Raw genomic sequence first — 20,463 nt, forward strand, 5'->3', positions numbered from 1 at the left:
GAAAAAGATTGCTCAAATTGAAACATCTAGGAAATCATGAAAATTTCATCAGGGAGCGTTTTCAGAATGGATACAATGCAGGTGAAGAGACCAGAATGGTCAGCAATCTGGTAATTAGAAAACTTACCTGAGAGCATTTGAAGTACTGATTAGAATCTAGCCGTGCAGATCACAAGGATGTGGCTGAACAAAGAGGCAGTAGCTATTCTGAGGTGGTTTTCTTTCTCAAAAACAATGAATTACAAGAAGATAATTGGGAGCAGTCAACAAGGACTTGAGAGTGGTAAGTCTTACTATACCAGCCTGAAAACTACTCATCTAAAGAGGCAGTGGTGGAGAAGGGAGCTGTAGTGAATGTACTATAACTTGACTCAAGAAAGCTTTTTGCACTGTCTTCTTTTTCACAGTAATCACATTTGGAAAATAAAGTTGGGGCTGAATCATTGGGTAGTTAAAGGGTCTGAAAATTTGCGACCATCAGGCTAAAGGGGTCAATCATTGCTTTAATGTGGGAGTATGAAGGGGTAAATACTAAAGCTGTTCATGTGAAATGCCTTAATCAGTCATCTGGATGACAGGGAAGTGGTGGATTCACCATTGTTGGAAGTATTTAAGAGGTGTGTGGATACGGTGCTTAGGTTTAGTGGTAGTCTTGGTTGTATTATTGGTTAATTTGATAGTTGGACTTGATCTTAAGGGTATTTCCAACCTAAGTGATTGTATGAAGCAAGTGAATACACAGTTGGCCAAATTGCAGATGATCCTAATTGCAGGTGTGTTATGGCAAAAGATAGAACTTCAGTGCAAAGAAATCCAGAAAAATTTGAGAATCTGGCCAACAGAAACTTCATAAAGATCAACAAAATGAAGATCAAAGTTTGTGGTGGGTTGGAAAAACATTATGCCTTTATAAATACTGGGATCCCACTGACTAAGAAACAGCCAGCCCTGATGGAAACCTGGAGTTACAAGGGATGCAAGACTGAATGTGAGCAAGCAGTGCCCTCTTACTGTGAATAAGGCAAATCACATACTGGGCTACATTATATGTCATCTTGTTACTGTTGTGGCTGCACCTCAAATATCACATCTGGTTTCAGGCCCTTCAGGTCAAGGGAAATGTTGGCAAACTGGAGAAGACTCATCAGAGGGTTGTCAAGATATTTAGGGACTTAGGACATCAGCCCTCGGTAGAGAGATTGTGGTAAATGCATTTGCTTTATCTGGCAGCGATCCTAATAGCAGCCTACAGCCATAGAAGTAGAAGAGGAATTGCAGAGATGACAGAGGCAGTCTCTTCCCAGTCGATGACATGACACGGAACAATAGCTATGAATAGTGGCTTGGGAGGTTTGAATGAAGCCTTCATATCAAGCCTGCCAATGCAGATTGTGATTGTGCTTTTCATTCTCTCACATTTCACAATCATTTATTTTAATATCATTAACATTTCATGTCATTCAGTTGCTTTTAACACAGAATGAGTTTAAACCAAGTGAAAATTTCTATAGTCAATTACTCCTTCAGGTTCTCTTGTCATGTCAGTGTATTTAAGTCTCTTAGGGGAACAGTCAGATCTCTTTTTTTGCACAGTGAAATGAATGGAAGGTAAAATATCAGCTTGGAATTCCCCAGGAAAAGGATTTCAGTCAGCTTTTGTAACAGGCTTTAAGCAGATTCAAACAGGTTTTTAATTTATGGATTTATAGCACATGCAATGCATCTGTATTCACCCCAGTAGACACGAACAGTTCTGTCTAAGGTATTAAAGTCTGTTGGGTTAATGATCAACTGATTGAAAATTCTCAATAGGCTTTGATATAATAGACTATCATATTCTATTAAGTAAACCATACAAGATTATTTAAAATTATAATTCTGATTAAGAGCTATTTTTCCTGAAATATAATAGAGAGATCTGGAAAATAAATTGCTAATAGAATTGCCAGAATAATTTACTGTTGCATGACATGAAAGTGGCTTAAATCTCTACTGGCAGATGAGCACACACAGTAATGGTTCAAAATAATCATTACTACTTAATCATGACACTTTCTGCTGGAGGAGGTAGTTATAATTTTCCAAAATGATACACTTACATTTCCTCAACTCCTTCTCTTCTTCCTCTTAATGGCATATTTCAAGTGACAAGACTCATACTGAAATGAAATTTATTTGTATCAGTTAGTGAATTAATGGAATGACCACAAAATAGTTGTTGAAACTTAACTAAAATAATGAAAAGCATTTCAAACCATAGTTATGACTTTTACCATCACTGACTTGGTAACTAATAGCACATTATTACTAATTAATCATTTATATTTTACTGATATGTTTACTGGTAGCAGTCTCTGACATGGTGTTTCATATCCCATTTCTAATGTTCAGTTTTACTACACTACATATGCATTATTTTCCTTTTCTGGCATGCATTAGAAAACAAAGTTTTCTTACTGTTTTTTCTTAATTTATCAGTTAACCTTTTTCAGCAAAAACACCTGTAGACTCAAAGAGCTCTAAAAATAATATTAGAATTTACTGGGTGTAGGAGTGTCCAGTAAAGTCCTACAGTGGAAGGAGACTCAGTGGAAATGGGCAAGGGAGATGCCCAGAGAATAATGCAGGCTGTGACTTTGCTGTTGCAAAGAAGGCTGACTTTACCCCAGTACAAGGGGACAAGAGGTTGACTTTGTTTTGAGTAAAAACCTGTGTCTGTTGTTTGGATCAATTGATTGTTTCATAAGTGTTGTAAATGTTTATCACTGAGGTAGCCTGACAAGTGTGGGGAAAGTGAGTACATTGCTTAGCCAAATATAAGGCATAGAGATTAGGTATCTAGCAAAAGAGTTTCAAAAAGAGCAGCTGGCTTGTGCTGGTTTCAACCCACATATTTCTTCCTGGCTGCTGGGATTACCAAGCATTGTGGTGGTGAGTGAAACAGAGATTAGTAATGAGAATGATGTCAGTATTGTGATTGAACTGGGCATTGCAGTTCCTATATTTTGCAATGTGAAACTTACATGTATGTTGTGTTTTCAGTGTACTTTATATTTCACTGTGTGGAATATCAAAAAGGTCTGTTCAGAGATGATAGGATTCTGAAAAGGTAATGAATGGTGTTGACCAATTTTTTAAATGAAAAGCACCGAATGTGAGCTCATCTGTTATCCATACGTGAAACTCCCAAACTACCTGAATGTTTTAAATTTTAATTCATTAGATTCTTGGTAAAGCAAAGGCAATTTGCAGGACAACTGTTCAGTGCATGTACCATTCAATTAACATTTTGGTACTAATGGATGAGTTAAAATGAGAGAGGTGGTAGCTAATGCCACCTTGCAAAGTAATTTTTTCATTGAATTTTTTTTCAACATATTATTGCTTTGGGACAGTGATTGCCTTAAAATCTGTGCTTCATTATTAGTCTTCCTTACTTTAACAGGACTGAGCTACTTAAAAAATTCTGATTTCACAAATATGTAGTGTTTAAAATTCATTTTTTTCCTTTAAATCATTATAATTAGTGGTAATATATATCAAGTATGTTTGTGAGAGCAGGTTACTTCTTCATGTTTCGGTAGTGGTTTCTGGTTGTTGGTTTTCTTTGGTCCTATACTGAGCTTTGTTTTCCTTGTTTTTATTGTGTTTTCTTTTTCTTTTTTCAAGTGTCCTTCACTGACATACAGTTTGTTGTGCTACTTCCCTGACTTCTGGTCAGGACAGGATGACTTACCTTCATTCACCCCTTGCCTGTTATGTGGCCATTTGTTCACTAATGTCAAACATTTACTGTGGCATGTTAGGTCAAACCATAAGAGGTGGGCTTCTTTTGACACTAACTCATGGAAAATGCCTTTCCTGTGGAATCATCATAACAGTTAAAGCATTGTAACATCTTCCTTTAGATCAGTTATGCATTATTGTCTTTGTGCCTATAAGATAAGTGAAACATGACTCTAAACCTGAATTTTCTGACCAGTGTTTCTTGCTTATGTTTGCCCATGCAGTTCCAGGCTATGTCCTGAATGTACAAATGCTCACAAGATGCTACACTGGGATTAGAAATTATAATTTATCAACAGACATATTGTTCCTTACCACTAGAAAAATATTTTTAATGTACCAAAGCTAGTTGTTATATTCAAAAGAAGAACTTACTAATCTGTGATAGATCAAGCCTGGGTCAGGCTGTCTAAAAAGCTCTTGAGTTTTGTATCAAATCAGTAATTATTGAAATACCTTGAAAAATATACCTCACCTTTAGGTTTTGTAGAATAATACTTTTACTGATATATATATATTTTTCTTTTCTTATTCAGAGCTACAGTTGTAGGTAGTAGATTAAAAGTACATAGGTTGCTCTGAAAGTAATGCTTCTTATTTATTCCCATGGGAGCTAGAACAGATAAAGCATAATTAAGGTTATTTGCTAGAGCAAATAGTTTGGTCTCTATAAACATTCAACAAGCACTGATGAATGTCAATGGGTGACACTTTTTCCGCACAGAAGAATTCAGTGATACGCCTTAGTTTTATAGGCACTCCCAGGTCAGATGCCATTCTGTCAGACTGCCCTTCTGCTGCCATCTGTTACATGGCAACAAAACGTAATGGAGTATTAGTGAGAAGGTTCAACCTTTACTGTCATACCACCAACATTTTCCTCTCGCATTGTGGGCCAACGTAGTAAAATAGGAGGCATTGATTTTGGAGTATTTGTAGTAGAAAGTGAAACAATATATAGAAAAATCACCTACTTCAGAGTTATAAGAGAACTGCAGTGCAAATAAGATAGCATTTGGCCCACAGGCTGTGACAATAATTAAAGGAGTTACTGAGATCATGTGCTAATTTCGTATGTCAAGGAAATACTGGCAATTGCATCTGAAAGGGCATAATGTGTTGTTTTGAAGTTTATATACAGGGTAGAAACAGTGAATTTTAGATGATCTTGACAGCTTGCTATAGTTTACAAGCAAAAACAAATAAAGTTAAAATTAATTTACTTGATATAAGAGATCTAGAAGAAATGATTTTGTTCTTTTATAAAAACTACAGAGAAAAAGATTTAGAATTGTAGAACTGAGAAAGAAAATTACTCTGGGAAAAATCAATAAGGCTATGCACAAGGGAGAAAGGGATACTCGGCATGAGTGAAGGGTTAGTAGAAATAAACCTTTAGTGTGAAACTTAATCCTCTGCTAAGTACCGACACAGACATCACACAAACCAATTAAGGACTATTTAAGAATGATGTACCTTTTTATTAAGTGTCTCTTAAATGTAAAACTTGACGAGGTCCCATCAGTCAAATATTCACTTAAAGGTGACCAATAAAGGCAGAGGAAGAGCTTTCCTTTAAACTACTTTCTCTTTTGATCAGGAGAAAACTAGCTGAGAAGCTTAAAAACAGTCTATAGTAACAGGAGATGAAAAAGGTAGTCTGTGATTTTACAAGTACCTCGTTAATTTAGAATTTAGCATTGAATTTTGCCCTGCAAGACTGAAGTGCCTCATAGAACAGTTTGTGACTTGTAAGAAAGAGTATTAATTGCTTAATCATTAATTATCTATTCCATATTTCTGTGTCATCATTTAATTCCATTAAGTTTAATATTTATACATGTGTGGCCTTGAAGCATTGCATACAGATAGTAATGGAATACACAGTGATCAGTGAACCAGTAATGACACAAAACATAGTCAATTTCATCAGTATTATTTTATCTGTTTGCAGCATTACAATAGAAAACTGGATCACACTTGGAGATGCATTTTTAGAGATCGTAAAGTATGACCAGACAAAATGATTTCTAGAGGAACAAAATGCCATGACAATAATATTGTATCTTGGTGGTGTATTCTTAAAAAAAAAAAAAAAAAAAAAAAAAAAAAACATGCCAAGTGCAACCCACCCAAAAACAGCAACAGAAAAAACAGAGAAGAAGCCAAGTTTCTAGCAAATGAGTGTAATAATCAGAAACATAGCATTCCTCATTTATTATAGTTCTTTCAAGACACCATGATGACATAAGAGATGCTTTTTAAGAGCTAAATTTTCCTTTCCAGTACAGCTGTTCCCAGTTGTGATTGAGAAAAAATATAGAATGGACTGTGTATGATATCTCATAAAAATGCAGCAAGCTAGTGAGATTTACATAAAAAGCACTTCAAGACTATAAAGATTTAGAAGATATGAACTGCCTTTACCAATTCATACCAGTGAGATTCTCATCCTAGTGTGGTTTTGTTTGGAAAGAGTAGGAAGCAGTTGGAAAATAGTCCAGTGTTCAGAAGGGCAATAGGGGTGTTCTGCATTCTATATTTCAGTGAAAGAAATATCTCATGCAATTATGGCCAGTGAATTCAGGACACATAAAAGGAAATAGGTAGTCCATGGAATTTTCAATGGAACAGAGAACAGATAACGTGTACTTATGTAATAGGGCTGGGTAATTTTTTATTTACTATTTACTATTTGTTGCTGTGATTGTACAGATAATCAAATTTCATGAGTCAGAGAAATATGATGAAGAAGGAACACTTTTATCTTTTTCTTACTGTCATTTAGATGTTTTATGGTCCTATAAAGTGTAAGAGGAGCTGTAGAATAGTAGATGGACCCGTTATGACAAATTCTGTATTACTTGATATTTGAATATCCAGTGTAGTATGCTCATTTCTGTCAAACCTCACTAAATATTTCTACTTTAAGAGTTAGTTTGGACAAGCAAGGCTGATAAACGTTAGAGCCAAAATAAAACTAAGGAGCAGAGCTAAGTGACCCATTAAAAATATCTTAGAATTTTTTTATACCTATGACATTTAATATATAGGGCTGTAGTTCCAACTGATTTCAGTGATTCCTTGTGACTTACAGTACTTTAAATGAAAGTGAGATCAATCATTGCACAAAAAGAAATTTTCAGTTGAGATTTTTCTGTCTCAATCCTGTGTTACAGAAGCTGAAGCAGCTTTTGTCACTTTTTGGTCAAGACATTCTCTGTGAAAGGTTTGGGAGAGTTCTGTCACATTTATACTTTTTAACTGAAGGCATCATTTGCCACAGACTGTATTCAGTGTCACACTCTTTAAAAGGATTGCTCTTGGCATCACAGCCTAATGGTATTACAAATCCTGTCACAATATCAGTAGTGAACGAGTAAGAAAAGAAGAAATATTAGAATGGTTCTCCATAGTCATAGAGATTGGCAAAGAATAATCTGGCTCTTCTCTTGGTCATACCAATGAAATGCTGTCAGTCTCAACTCCCTTGATTTACAGTCTGATTGCAACACCACTGGAATCAATCTTCACCCGTCCAAGGGGAGCAGAGAATTCTCATTTAAACACTCCACAGTGTACTAAGTAAGAAGAAACTTGAACTCAGTGTGTCAGCAGATCAGTGGCAGGTTCACTTGTTTCAGATTTAACAAATTCAATTGTAATGAAGCAAATTCAAGCTAAAGATTGTTTTGGATAAATTACAAAGGAAGATCATATAATCCAACAACCTCCACCTAGACTTTTGTACACCAAGTGTAATCTGTCAAAAAGACACCTAAGAAAGCAATAAGCGGTGTCAAATTTGATCATGTTAGACCACTGACTGCAGCCTGTCTGTCACATAGCTCCACTAGATAATTGGATAAGTAATAACATTTCTGAAAACCAAGTAAGAGAATTTCCAAGACAGCAGAAGTTTTAATTTTAGGAAATTCTGTGAACTTTCTAAATGGAAATCAGGAAAGCCCTTTTTTCTCAAAAGAAAATTACATAATTATTCCATTAGCATTAAGACATATTTTTTATTATTGCAAATGGATTATTCATGTTAACATGTGGCATTTCAATCAGCTGGGGACACAAGTAGTTCAACTGCAGCTTGTACCTCCTAATTCACTGTGTATGTAACGAACCCATGACAATCTCACCAACTGTGCTTTTTCTTTCAGTTAACTCCATCAATTTCACACATCTCATGAAGGGCACTTTGAGGTGGTGTGTATACACTTCAAATGACATCTTTATGCTCTCAGTAAAAACAAATGTGTTTAATATGGCAATCCTGACTATGTTTGCCAAAAGAATTGTACCAGCTCTGGCTGGGATGGAGTTAACTTTCCCACAGTAGCCCACATAGTGCTGTGCTTTGCACTTGGAGCTAGAATAGTGTTGATATTACACCACCTTGATGCCAGCAATAAGAATTCTAGTCTATTGCTGATATTACAGAAAATCAGGAGGAACGAGTAAGCATAGCTCAAATGGTAGAACCTAAATATATTCAGGCTGTCCAATAATCTCTGATTGATTAGTCCTTAATTACCTGCTTTTTATTATAACTTTCTTTAAGTAGACTGCATTAAATCTTTACCAAAAAAAAAAAAAAATTAAGAGCAGTAGTAGAAATAAAACAGTTGCATTGTGCAAATGCAATTAGTCTTTCTTCTGTAATGCCAGTAGAAAACATACTGGCTCCCTGAGGTGTGTTTAAACATTCTTTGAACTTTCTTGTGTCATGCTCAACTGTGTATGTCACACACTTCTAAAGAACATGTATAGTGGAAGCAATCACTCCTATTTGACTGCAATAACACTTTGTTTATCCTAGAATAATAAAACAGTTTCAGTGGAAAGGAGCATTTAAAGATCTAGTTCCAACCCACCTGCCATGGACAGGACATCTTCCTGTAGACCAGGTCCATCGAAACCCCCATCCAACCTGGCCTTGAATATTTCCAGGGATGAAGCATCCATAACTTCACTGGGCAACCTGGTCCAGTGTCTCAGCACCCACATAGTGAAAAATTTCTTTCTTAAGTCTAAAATCTGCATCTACCCTCAATTTGCCAAAATCTATGCAGGAACACCCATATTTAGTACAATCTTTCAGTGAAACATTTGTGACTCATATGAGAAGATTGTTATCTAGAAGGCAAGGAAAGACAAGTTAGGTTGCTTATCAGTGTAGCATATCAAAGTGATTTTGGAAGGCTGCAAATAATGTAAGTCTTTTTAAAGATCCTTATTTTTGTATGTGCACAACTCAACTAGACACCGAGTCCAGGAACAGATACAGTCAAATGTTAGAGTCACAGAACATCCCTGTAAATGTTGGGCAGCATCCCTGCTGATGGGAGTTAATATAACCCTCCCTGGCTGTTACGACAGAGAACAGACATTTCTGCATCCTCTTGAAAAGAGAGAACTTGTAACGTTTCATTAAAGGATGCATTTGAAAAGAATGACTAATTATTATACTATGGAATTTTTAAATTTTGGTCCCTGACTTACGTATGTGGAAATACATGAAAATTGATGCTTTTTACAATAGTGTTGGGATTCTGGTGTCCTTGAAATTTCTTCTTAATAAGTATTTCTTAAGACCTAAGGTTTCTTCTTAACAAGAGTCCTTCTATTCCCTACACTTTTTTTTTTTTTAGTCCTTCCCTTTTCCACTCTTAGTCCAGTCTCATTCTTTTCCATTTTCCAGGATCCATAGCATTCTCTGGTATAGCATCTGTTTTCTAGAGCACTCAGCCTGTCTCTCCTGTACTCTACTGTCCATTTCCAGTTTCTGTTAATTCCTTCTTCAATCTCTTTGCTATTTAAATTCCTATAAAATATGTCCCTATAACGAGCTTTTTCCTTGCTCATAGAAGTGGCTGAATTTCTCTGGTAATTTTCTGATTTTTTTTTCTGAAATTTTCTAAAATCAGTCTGAGTTTGAAATTTCCTAGAAACTTTTGGTCCAAATAGTTCCAGTTTTATAAAGTTATGAGAAACAGAAAATACAACTTTGTGATGGTGTAGTGGAAATGCTAAGTCACAGCCTGAAGCAGTGATTGAGCACCTGGTGGGAAGGCAGGGCCAACCCAGGGGAGCTCAGGTGCATGCAATGTACCTGAGTGACTGGAAGGGGTGGAGCCAGGGTGTGCCCCTTCTCAGACCTCATTTAATGGTTGGCAGCAGGGGTGAGGGCATCTCAGTGGAGGTCCCTGCCTATCTGAGGTCTTTCAAAGGTAAATAGTCTTTCTTATTTTGTTTCTCTGTCCATAGCTACTGCACTTGGGCTTGTCTTCGTTTACCTCAGCATGGGGTTGTGCCACCCTTCTACTATCACTGTACTTTCTGTTACATTTTAGCATTGTAGATGGTAATCATTCCAAGACTTGACCCTTTTGGTATTGCCTTTTTTAGCTTTGCCTAATCGCGTGTTGGACTAATTACATAATTTCATTGAAATAGCTTGTCCTTGTTATTCTGAAAATTAGTAGCAGTGTCACTGATTATCACTGTTTGTTGTTTGTTTGTTTTCTGTGTTTTCTATATATTCATGTAGATAACTGATTTCAAAATATCTGTGTTTTATATCCAAGTGTAAACAAACTCTTTTAGACAGAAGTGTGTGTGTGTGTGTGTGTGTGTATATATATATATATATATATATGTAAATGATAAACTGAGGACAGAGCAGAAATGACACTTTTTCATTACTATCAATACATTCTTCTCTTTAACAAGAGGATGGGGTGAAGTAGGTTCTTTTGATGTTAATTCTATTTAAAATTACTTTGTAGGGTCATAAATTAACATTAATATAAAGTGTGAAAACTGAAGTTTCACTTTAATGCTGTACATTAAGATTTAATGACCTAGACTTATTTACACCTAAATTAGTTTTTTAATGGTCTAATTAACAAAATATATCAGTTTGCCTCTTCAAATTAAGCCATTCTGTGAGTAGTATTTAGTCATTTCAAATGCTTAATAAAAGATGAAAGCCTTCCATTATTTTTAGTGAGTACTATTCTAGCAAGCTGTTTTATCTTAACACATCAGAAAATTCACATTCAGAATAAATCCAAATTGGGAGGAATTAAATACAAAATGTAGAATTTTAACTGGATTTATATAGGGGGGGGAAAAAAAAAAAGACATATTTAGATACTGGTAAGCTTCAGAATGAAGAATGTTAAGTCTGAGGAACTGCAGTTTCCAGAAAAGGATTCTGCTTATACTTCTGAAGTGCTAAATGTCCAGACTGTGAAATGAGAAATACGGTCTTGTTGGCAGTGAGGAAAAATGAGACCTTTCTCTTGATTGTTGATCTCTAGTGGCTCAAGTTCAGTTCTATGGGTTTGACTTTCTTAGAAATTAAATTACGAAAGACTTTTAGCTGATTTTTAAGCCTTCTTTCCAGCTGTGTTCTCTAGGATTCAGTTTACATTGGAAGAACGTGGTTTATTCGTTCTCTTAATATTATTGTCTTTTATTTGGAAGCTTCCAAGTACTTTGTAGAGATAAATGTTATCATCTTTTTATGGAGAGCAGGAAGCTGGGATAGAAAATGATACAGGACTTGCCCAAAATCAGAGAAAGTCAGTGACAGGCTCAATTCATTCTTAGGTGTTTCTTATTAACTTGGCAGAGAGTAACATTTCTAAAGTGCAATGATAATAACTTATGCAAGCGACAAACGTCAAGCAGGAGAGGACCCCTACTGTTTTCTGCTGGGGCTGCTTGCATGAATCGGCTTGAGCATTCAGATAAGGTATTTTCAGGATTTAGGCTTTACATATGATGGAGAATTGAACTTTAAATAGATTCCCAATTCTTTGTGCTTCCCATTATCCTGCATTGCCTCTCAGCCTTGAAATAGGGCGTATCAGACAGCCAGAACTGAGCAGACAACTGGAAGGGGGAAGAGTGTCTCCTATGAATTAAATCTAAGGACTGACCATCATCCCCTCCCCTCCTCCCCAAATCATACGCTTCAGTTTCAATATCCTTCATACTTTGATATCAGTCCTGTGATTCTATTTTGGTTTGTCTTCTGATTTTTTGAACTCCCAGGGTTGGCTGCACTGACATCATCTCTAAATTTGGTGGAAAGAAAGATGAATGCTCTTAGGGTGAAGGCGCCTGAACAGCAACAGCTGCTGATCTGCTCAGCCAACACAGTCTATTTTATCATAGTCTGAGTTTAAAGGTTTCTCAACTATATTTTTAGCATGTTAAGTGAAAGTTCATTCCTCTTTTGACTGAGCTGACTGTACCGTTAGTGAAGTGTACTGCTTGTTTTGCAAAATAATAAAGATGGTTAATTTTGTGATATACTTGCAGGTGCAAAATGAGAATCACTCCAACTTCTATTATGTTATATTCATAGTCAGAATGTTCAGAAAACAGACCTGCATGTATGAAATCATAACCATCTCTGCTTTAATGTGCATTACATCTTTTAGAAAGGATTAAAAAAAAAAAGTTAGTTGATTCTCCTGTTAGGGCTGGAAAGTTATGCGATGGAAGTAAATAGTATCTAGAATGTAGCACGTTCCCTAATATCAGAAGAGATGCTTCTGTTTATAAGTTCCCAGATATCTCTTGATAGGAACAACAGGTCAGTAGTGCAACTTTGCTTTTAGAACCAAGCTAATTTGGAGTTATCACTGTGTGACACTCATCACCCCATATAGATGTGTATCTGGTGAAATGGGAATGGAGAGGGAAAATCCTAGTTCTTGTTAGAGTTGATAGGAGTTTACATGTTGGTTGTGTGGGATCAGGATTGCACACAGTCTTTTACTGGCCTGGGGTCTCCCACCTACTTGCGGGTTCATCCCACAGCTGGTATCATCACAGTCTATTCGTTGTAATTCTTGATGCCGTTCCAGTTGTTTTGCAACTGTTATGAACTGAAGAGTAAAAGAGAAATCTCTGGCAATGTCTTGTCCATTTAGATGGAAATGTCTTTAGGAACAAGGACTGCCTTTTACTGTTTGTTGCTATAGCGCCTAGCACAATAGGGGTCTGGGGCTTAGTTGGAATCAGTGCAGTATGCTCATCGCAGTGATAACTGTTCCTGAGGAGACAGAAAAATACAACAGCTGCTTTGTAATGCACTCATGCACCATAATGGAATAAAACAATTTAACATAGAATAGTCACATTATGTATGTGACATGATGTATGCAAAGGCTTCTCACCCACTAAAGTAATCCTTCTTGTAGCACTGATGATCTTGCAGTAACCAAAATGATTTTACAGATCCCAAAGCTCTCTCTTACACATAAAGATAGCATGTTCCCATGCACTCCAACATACTAATGTACTTAGGGAAATACAGCTACAAGTGAGAGGAAACGCAGAAAATACCTGCAAGAGCTTAAGAAGATAAAAAGGCAGAAATTTGCCATTTAGCAATGCTTAATTAGAAAACTATGTTATTGAAAACAAAATTTATTTCTCAGGAAGCTCCGTGGGTCATCTCCCCAAGCTCACTAAACACAGGCAAATCTCTATTACTTGTTGCTCTGCTACGAATCTGTGATTCCAAGGCAACTTACAGGCTGCCTGCAGCTGAACCTGAAGATCAAATACCTTGTAAGCACTTTTGGTTGATTTGGCAAATTTCTGATGTCTCTGGCTCATGTTGGGGCTTTTGCAGCACGGTCTCCCCTCTTCACTGTTAAAAATGGTTTAATTTTAGTAACTACTGTCCCAAACCGTAGCCTGTGAAGGTGGAAGCCTGGCACTTCAAGGAAAGTTTGACCAGTGGGAGCAACCACAACACTGGGCACTGTTGGTACCAAGAATGCTGGTTAAGATGTGCCTGTACCTATTTATGAGCTTCCTAATCTAATTTACATGATAAACAGACCCCAGGAGCCCTGAGGTTCTCAAATCTGTTGCATTCACAGTGGGATGTTTCAAAGGCTCATCCAGAATTTCTACATTTTTTTCCATTTGTTTCAGACAAAATAATCAGCACCAAAATAACATTTTTCAAATGTAAAAAATAAATAATTTTAAAAAAATTTTAAAAATCACCATTTTAATTACCTTTAGAAATTTTGAAAATGTTCTGTGTTTTTAGTTTAACTTTGATTCAAAACAGAAACGTGGAACAGAGATCTTGAATGTAAGTGACATCAGCTCCACTGGGGGTGGCCCCCCACTCTGGCTTCTCAGGCCAGCTGCTTCACATGAGCTCCTAGCACCATTCCAAACTTGTTGTACTTGGAGGTTTACCACCTAAGGTGGTTTCAGTTGGTTTTTCTTAGGCTGCGATACCTGGCATGCCTGCAGTGGGAAGCTAATAATGGCTGGCAGTTAACTGTTGGTAGTTTATGGCTTATAGTGGAGCTGTTAAATTTTCTGTAACCTTCAGGGGAAAAAATGCTTTTTAAGTATAATTTCTCTGTTTTATAGTGTGAAGGTGTGACGAAGTGCATGCACACTGTGCTCAGTTATGATGTGTGCGTGGTACTAAGCTTTGTGACTCTTACAGCAAATTTCCCTTTGCATTCACAGCTAAAATCTTCCCTCATGACAGAAACAATGAAAACATTATGTAATTGTGTGTGGTGAAGATGCTTCCTACTACCTGTAAAAATGATTTGTACCTGTAAAAATGTTTGTTGCATCAGAGTTAACATTGAATGGTGCTGTAAATGTTGCTACATCTCCATGTAGACAAGATAGAATGGCAAGCTGCATGTACAAGTCAATTGTAGGCATATTTACCTGGGGTTCTCCCATGGGGTGCCTTCGTACCAAGGCATGCTTTGGTCTGAAGTACCTGAGAAAACAAACAAATGTGGTAATCACATAGAAAAGAGTACTGAGTATTGAATACTCAACATTAGCCTTCTGGCTGCATTAGGACGGTTCCTATGTGGTGAAGTGTTTGCAGGATCAGGAGGTTTCCCCCTCCCCCCCCCAACTGTTCTGCAAGAGTTATATTAATGAACAGTTAATCTGGGAATTATTCTAGCAGATTGTGTGCAGGGAGATCAAAAAAGAAATGGCACTGGTGGTTTTGTATAACGAGTGAGGTGTCAGTTCTGTGCACTGATCTGAGCACACTGATGTCTAACAAGAGGAAAGTTGTATGCTGGGGGAAAGAGAGGGGTGGAAAAAAAAGTTTGAGATGGTATTTGTTTAAAGCAAGAAATCAATCATGTGGCTTTTGTAAATGAGGATAAAACTACTCTCTCCAGCTGCATACAAATGGGAGAGCTTCTCAGACATTAAAATGGAACTGGGACTTTCAAGCACTTCACTCAATATGCAGAAAATGATACGGGATGTTGACAGCTTTTCTCCAAAAAGAAGACAGCTGTGGGGGTCCTTTTATTAGATTGCATAAAGAATCCTGAAGTGAAGTTTTCCCAAGTAAATAGGCAAATATTCAATAAAACAATCAAGTACTGTTTTTATTTCGCTGTTCAGTATGAAGTTTGTTACATTTCCAGCAAATAATACACAAAACCAATCCTTTTTTAGGACTGTGGGAAGTACTCACATATGACAAATGGTGATTGGTATAGAGATGTGCTGAGCTGGTAATGTCTGTGTTCTCCAGAGCCTGTGAATCATCTGATAGTGCCAGTAAGATGTTCAAGTAGAACAATATTTTCCTTTTCCATTTAGCAACTTCCTGCCTTCTGCCCTAGAAACAGGGCAGACAAATCTCCTTAAAATCAGAAATGACCCCCTGTGAAACCACAAATCCTGTCTGTTCCCATCCTCTTTCTATTTCCCTGTATGAACTATATATATTGCCCTTGTTCTTACACATGCACCCTAAGCAGTGAGCTGAATTCTGGATTCAAACAGAATTACGTGCTAGCTTCTAGCTTACTTGAAACTGTGTTATCCCCATCTCTTCCTGGCTGACTGTCTCTGAAGGCAACTCTTTAAGGTGTAGAAGCAAAATGACTGTCAGGGAAGGTCATAGGAACTGCCTCTTCCATGTTCCAGTTAGCTGCTAAAGAAAAAAAACTTATTCTAAAGTAGTTCTGTATCTTTTCATTTTCTGTTTGAGTCTTTTCCAGAGAGAAAAGAATAGTTTATTCTGTTGAAAGTGATAGCTGTACCTTTCATCAAGTATTTATGATCCTTATATGACCACAAAACAGTTAATAGGTGAACAGACTGAGATACGATAGAACATCAGCAAAGAGATAAGGTATAAATCTGACAGGCGAAGCATGGAGATGAAGATCAGCCTAGTAGCTCTTAATTTTCATTTCCACTCAAACTTCAACAAAGATGAAGTACTGCTCCAAGAAGCAGCTGCACTTTTCTTGTGGTTTACTTGGCACAGACTCAAGAAGGGCCTTTGCCTTTCAGAGGAGGGATGCTTCTTCCCAAAAACCTTCTGTATTATCCATCTTGTTCTTTCCTATCTTAGTCAATTTCTGGAAATCAAGCATACCAGAGAATTCTTATTTGTCTTTCTGTTTGCTTGTAGAGCTACAATTAGGAGAGGTAACCCTTCTGGCTTGGCCTCCGACAAGTTATTCCACTTGCTTATTCTTTGTCTTCTGAAATACAGACGATTCTCTTTGCCACAAAGGCCAGCTGAAGATTATCCTGTTCTCCCTAACTGGTTGATTTTTGTTTCTTTATCTGTCAGCATTTAATGAAGGGTTATTCCCTATCTTAATTTGCCAGTACCAATTCTTCGTCATATCTCTCCTAACCTCTTCTGTCATGTTTACCCGAGGCCCAGACTTTGCCCTGTAGCTCAGCAAGGTGCAACCTGTTCCCTGACTTGCCTTTCTCATCTGTATCCCCAGAGCTAAAACCAAGAAGCTTTGGCCACTTTGTTGCCACCTTATTGAATCTTATGCAGTATTTCTGCAGGGGTTTCAATGCTACCTGGGACTTTGCAGTACTAGGATTGCATAAGTATGTCATGAAAATACTGAAAGGAAGGGGAATAGGTTGCAGTCAAGTTGCCAACAAACACTGAATAATGGAACTAGAAAAATGCTGAGAGTCACTTAAAGCTGGAAGCTAACATTAACATCTTTATTCTATAATTACATGGTATACTCAACGGTTCTTATTTTTGGCGGGTGTTGTGCAATAAAGATGCATTAGAGTAATTATATTGTAATGACAGCTCATGAGTTAAAGGTGTTGTGGATCTTGTTAGTATACACATCCGAAATTGTTTGGAGCTGATTTGGGAGGTGTATCCACATGGAATTTGATAACACTGATATTGTAATTAAAGCTGAGGAGATGGGGTTTGTACTTATTTCCTACTGCTGCCTGTGAATATTAATTAGCTCATGTAATCACCTGACCCTAGCAATAATCAACTCTGTTAGTCAGAGCAGGAGGGAAAATGTTAATTGCCCACTAAATATTTATTGAGGAAGCTGAGATTAAAACAGCCCAGTTGTAATGGAGAACAGAGCAAAAAAGAACAGAATCCTTCCAGTCTCTTCCAGCGTCTGCTTCATGGAGGACAAGGACGCTTGCACCACGAAGAAGACAAAAACACACCTGATTTGGCACACAAATGAGAATTATAGTCTAAAGAGATCTCAGGTTTCTGATGACAGCTGAGATGACTTTTTGTTGCTTGTATTCCTGCCAGCACAGGCTGTAAGGAGGAGGGGTGATCCCAAAAGGCAGAAAATGTAGATCTGAGCTGAAGGGCATTCCTAAGTCTGGACATCCTGGATATAAACTTATGTGACTGTTCCTGAGGGCTTCAGCATCACCCTCAGAAGAGGAAAATAACACTTCATCACTTGCCAAGAGAAGGTATGTGGGGAAAATCTTGTCTCTTCTACCAGAGAAAGCCCTAAGAATTAAACTAAGTAAAACTGAAAAGCCTATCCTCAAGACAGAGTACATAAGTAATAAGTGTATTTGCCTGGCAATGCAATCCCTTTCACAGTTCACACCAATGGTGTAGAGTGAGCTTTGGGGATACCAAGGAAAAAGGGGTTTCAGATAGAGATTTGGATGCTTCCTTTTTAAAGATGGCAGTTTTTAAAGCCATTGAGAAAATGAAGACCTGTCTGTACCTGTAGCATAGTTTGATAGCTCTGTTTGTCTCCCTGTTAGGTTCTGGTCTTGTTTGCTGCAGCAGCAGTCTTCCTAATGGTTTCCTGATAAAGCTCATTAGAGTGTTCAGATTTTTGTTCTTCTCAAAGCTCCTTCGGCTCTTCCCATCACAATCCCCTCCCCAGTCACAAGGCTCTGATCACCTGTGGTATATAGCCTTCAGAGTCTGTGTGAAGGGGCAGGCTGTGCTGGAAATGTGGTGCATACTGAATCGCTTCAGGGCTGGCTAGGCAGTAATTCTCAGAAGAGTTGGCAGAGCACGGTGCTGCTGTATGCTGGTGCCTTGCTGCTGCTCTGCTGGAGATCCGTGAGCAGCAACAGCACTGCAAGTCCTTTCTTCTTTCCTGACAGCGCCGCAGTACCTGTATCTTAATCAGTCAGTGTCAGACAGTGTCACAGGCTCCGAATGCTTCTCTAAGCAAAGCACAGCACAAATACCTCCCTGCTGCTTGTAGCTTAGGTTACCATTACCAGACTAAGCTCCTGATATAACAGTTAAATGCTCCAGAGCACCTGAAATCCTCAGGCACGTTGGTGCCAACACGTGTGCAGAGCAAGGCACCCCTCAGCCCCACACCAGAAGGTTTCTGTGCTCTCGTGATTCGCACTGCAGCTGCCTCTCCAGTAGACAGGGAGACAGCACAGGTGGAGACAGAGCTGACAAAAGATTTCTGGTGTGGCTGATGCCATTTCAGTCATGTACATTATAGAGAATGAGGAAATCTTGTGTATCTTATATCAAAATACTATGTGCTTCTCAGCATATCTGATTTGTAACTTTCCTGAATGGCATGATTGAAATCAGAAAGGACCAAGGGGGAAACCTTTCCAAAATGAAACGGTGACATAAATAAGAGTTTTAAAGGAAGCAACTGAGTAGCTGACAATAGGTAGTAATTGTGGCTCCATCAAAGTTAGGGTGGTTTACTGTTCCCAGCAGAGAATCTAGCATCAAAGGGAATCCTAAACCTGAAACACTTGGAAAGAAGTGAGTTATCAGCAATACAAGGTGAGTCCTGTAAAGAACAAAGAGAACATTTTGTGAGCAGGACAGCCTGCTCTGCCCCTACTCAGAGGCAGAGTGGTCTTCCCTGAGCACGCTGAGGTTAAGATTGGGCTTTTAGGTCTTTTGTTGTGTTTACGTTTTCCTCAAGGCTTTGTACTATTGAGGTATGGGGAAATGGGGCTTTATTTTTCAAAGGGTCATTTAAATTGCATCTGTTCAGAGGATATTGCCAGAGAGGTCTTCAAGTTCCCTAGGTTAGACCTCTTGTGTTAACAGAAGAATCTGCTGAACCTTGGTATCATAGGCATTGAATATTTACAGCAGTTTTATTGAAATTTTGGTGTTGAAATACTTTACTGAACAACAGCCAACAATCATAAATTTCAGTAGCTTGAATTTTAGTTTGTCAATTATCTTTCGAGTGTTCTTCTGATGCTGTATAGCCACTTGTGTGTGGAAGAAAAATAACATTGCTTGGAGCTCTTGCCTATGTTTAATTAACGTGGAAGTGCAGAGGGGTGACGGTAACTTTACACTAGGTGTTCCAATTTGGCTGGGTCAGTCTGTGCACTAATAGAACTATCTTCATGTGTAGAGGAAGGCAGGCGGGATTTTACTTTTGTCTTTGATTTTCATTGACAATATTCCTTCCGCACCCTTTAGACCATAAGCATTCACCCGTTTCTGGGGCTTGGTTACAAGAGTGGCTCAATGTGGTATATCCTCCGCAGCGTTAAAACCAATCATACTCAGATCTTTCTACTTGATGGTATGATAACAATTTCAAGATGTCTCTTTCCACACGTATTCACAAAAGGATGAAGAAATAGTGGTCTTTTTATTAAATGCAAAAGGCTATCCACCCATCTGGGCTGTTGTCGAATTGAGAACTTGTTCAGAAACAAGATAATCAGTAAAAACAGTATGCTCAGTTTTCATCTTTGAAATCTTACACAGATTGTGAGTAATTTGGGAATGAGAGAGAAGACAAAAATGCTTGAAGACTGCATATTCAGAGGTCTCAGCTTTAGCAAAATGTTGTGGCTTTAAGACTCTGCCTTATAATTCACTTCAGCTACCCCAGGAAGTAAAAAGACGTGTTTCAGAGGCTGACTGCACAGGTCGTAACCTTCTATACACAATATATTGAGCAATTCCATCATTCTTGCATTGAAAGTGGATTTAGACTGACATAGCAGAATAGAAAAAATGCTTAATAAACTAGGAGTTTTATTACACACACACACACCATCTTGTAGGTATGCATTCAGCAAAGAATGGGTGTGACACTGTAATAGGTACACTAAAAAAGGCAGTCTGTTCACATTAATATCTGCATTCAATGCACTGAGATTTAAAAAAAAAACAACTGTTCTCACTTATTCTGTTATTTATCCTGATCAGCTTTCTGTTTGTTTAGAGAGCCTGTTATGCAAAGTGATAAATATGAAATTTAAGAGACAGAATTTTTTTATGAGTAGTGGTAGATGCTGTGCTCTGAGCCAGGTAAGGGATGGAGGAGGCACTGTCCTGGCAAGCATTGGTCTGCGTGCGTGTCCTCTGGTGAGGAGAGA

The 20,463-nt window shown here is 37.8% G+C and overlaps 1 long non-coding RNA gene across 1 annotated transcript in view; it reads left to right on the forward strand.

Moving 5' to 3' along the window:
• LOC125699148 (uncharacterized) overlaps positions 1-20,463 on the forward strand; it is a 126,205-nt gene that overhangs the window by 93,358 nt on the left and 12,384 nt on the right. The window contains exon 8 of the long non-coding RNA XR_007379455.1: positions 1-20,463. This exon is cut by the window's right edge and continues 4,928 nt beyond it. This is a non-coding gene — a long non-coding RNA (uncharacterized LOC125699148).

This window comes from Lagopus muta, chromosome 12, assembly GCF_023343835.1.
Source record: "Lagopus muta isolate bLagMut1 chromosome 12, bLagMut1 primary, whole genome shotgun sequence".
In the NCBI taxonomy this organism is placed as follows: Eukaryota; Metazoa; Chordata; class Aves; order Galliformes; family Phasianidae; genus Lagopus; species Lagopus muta.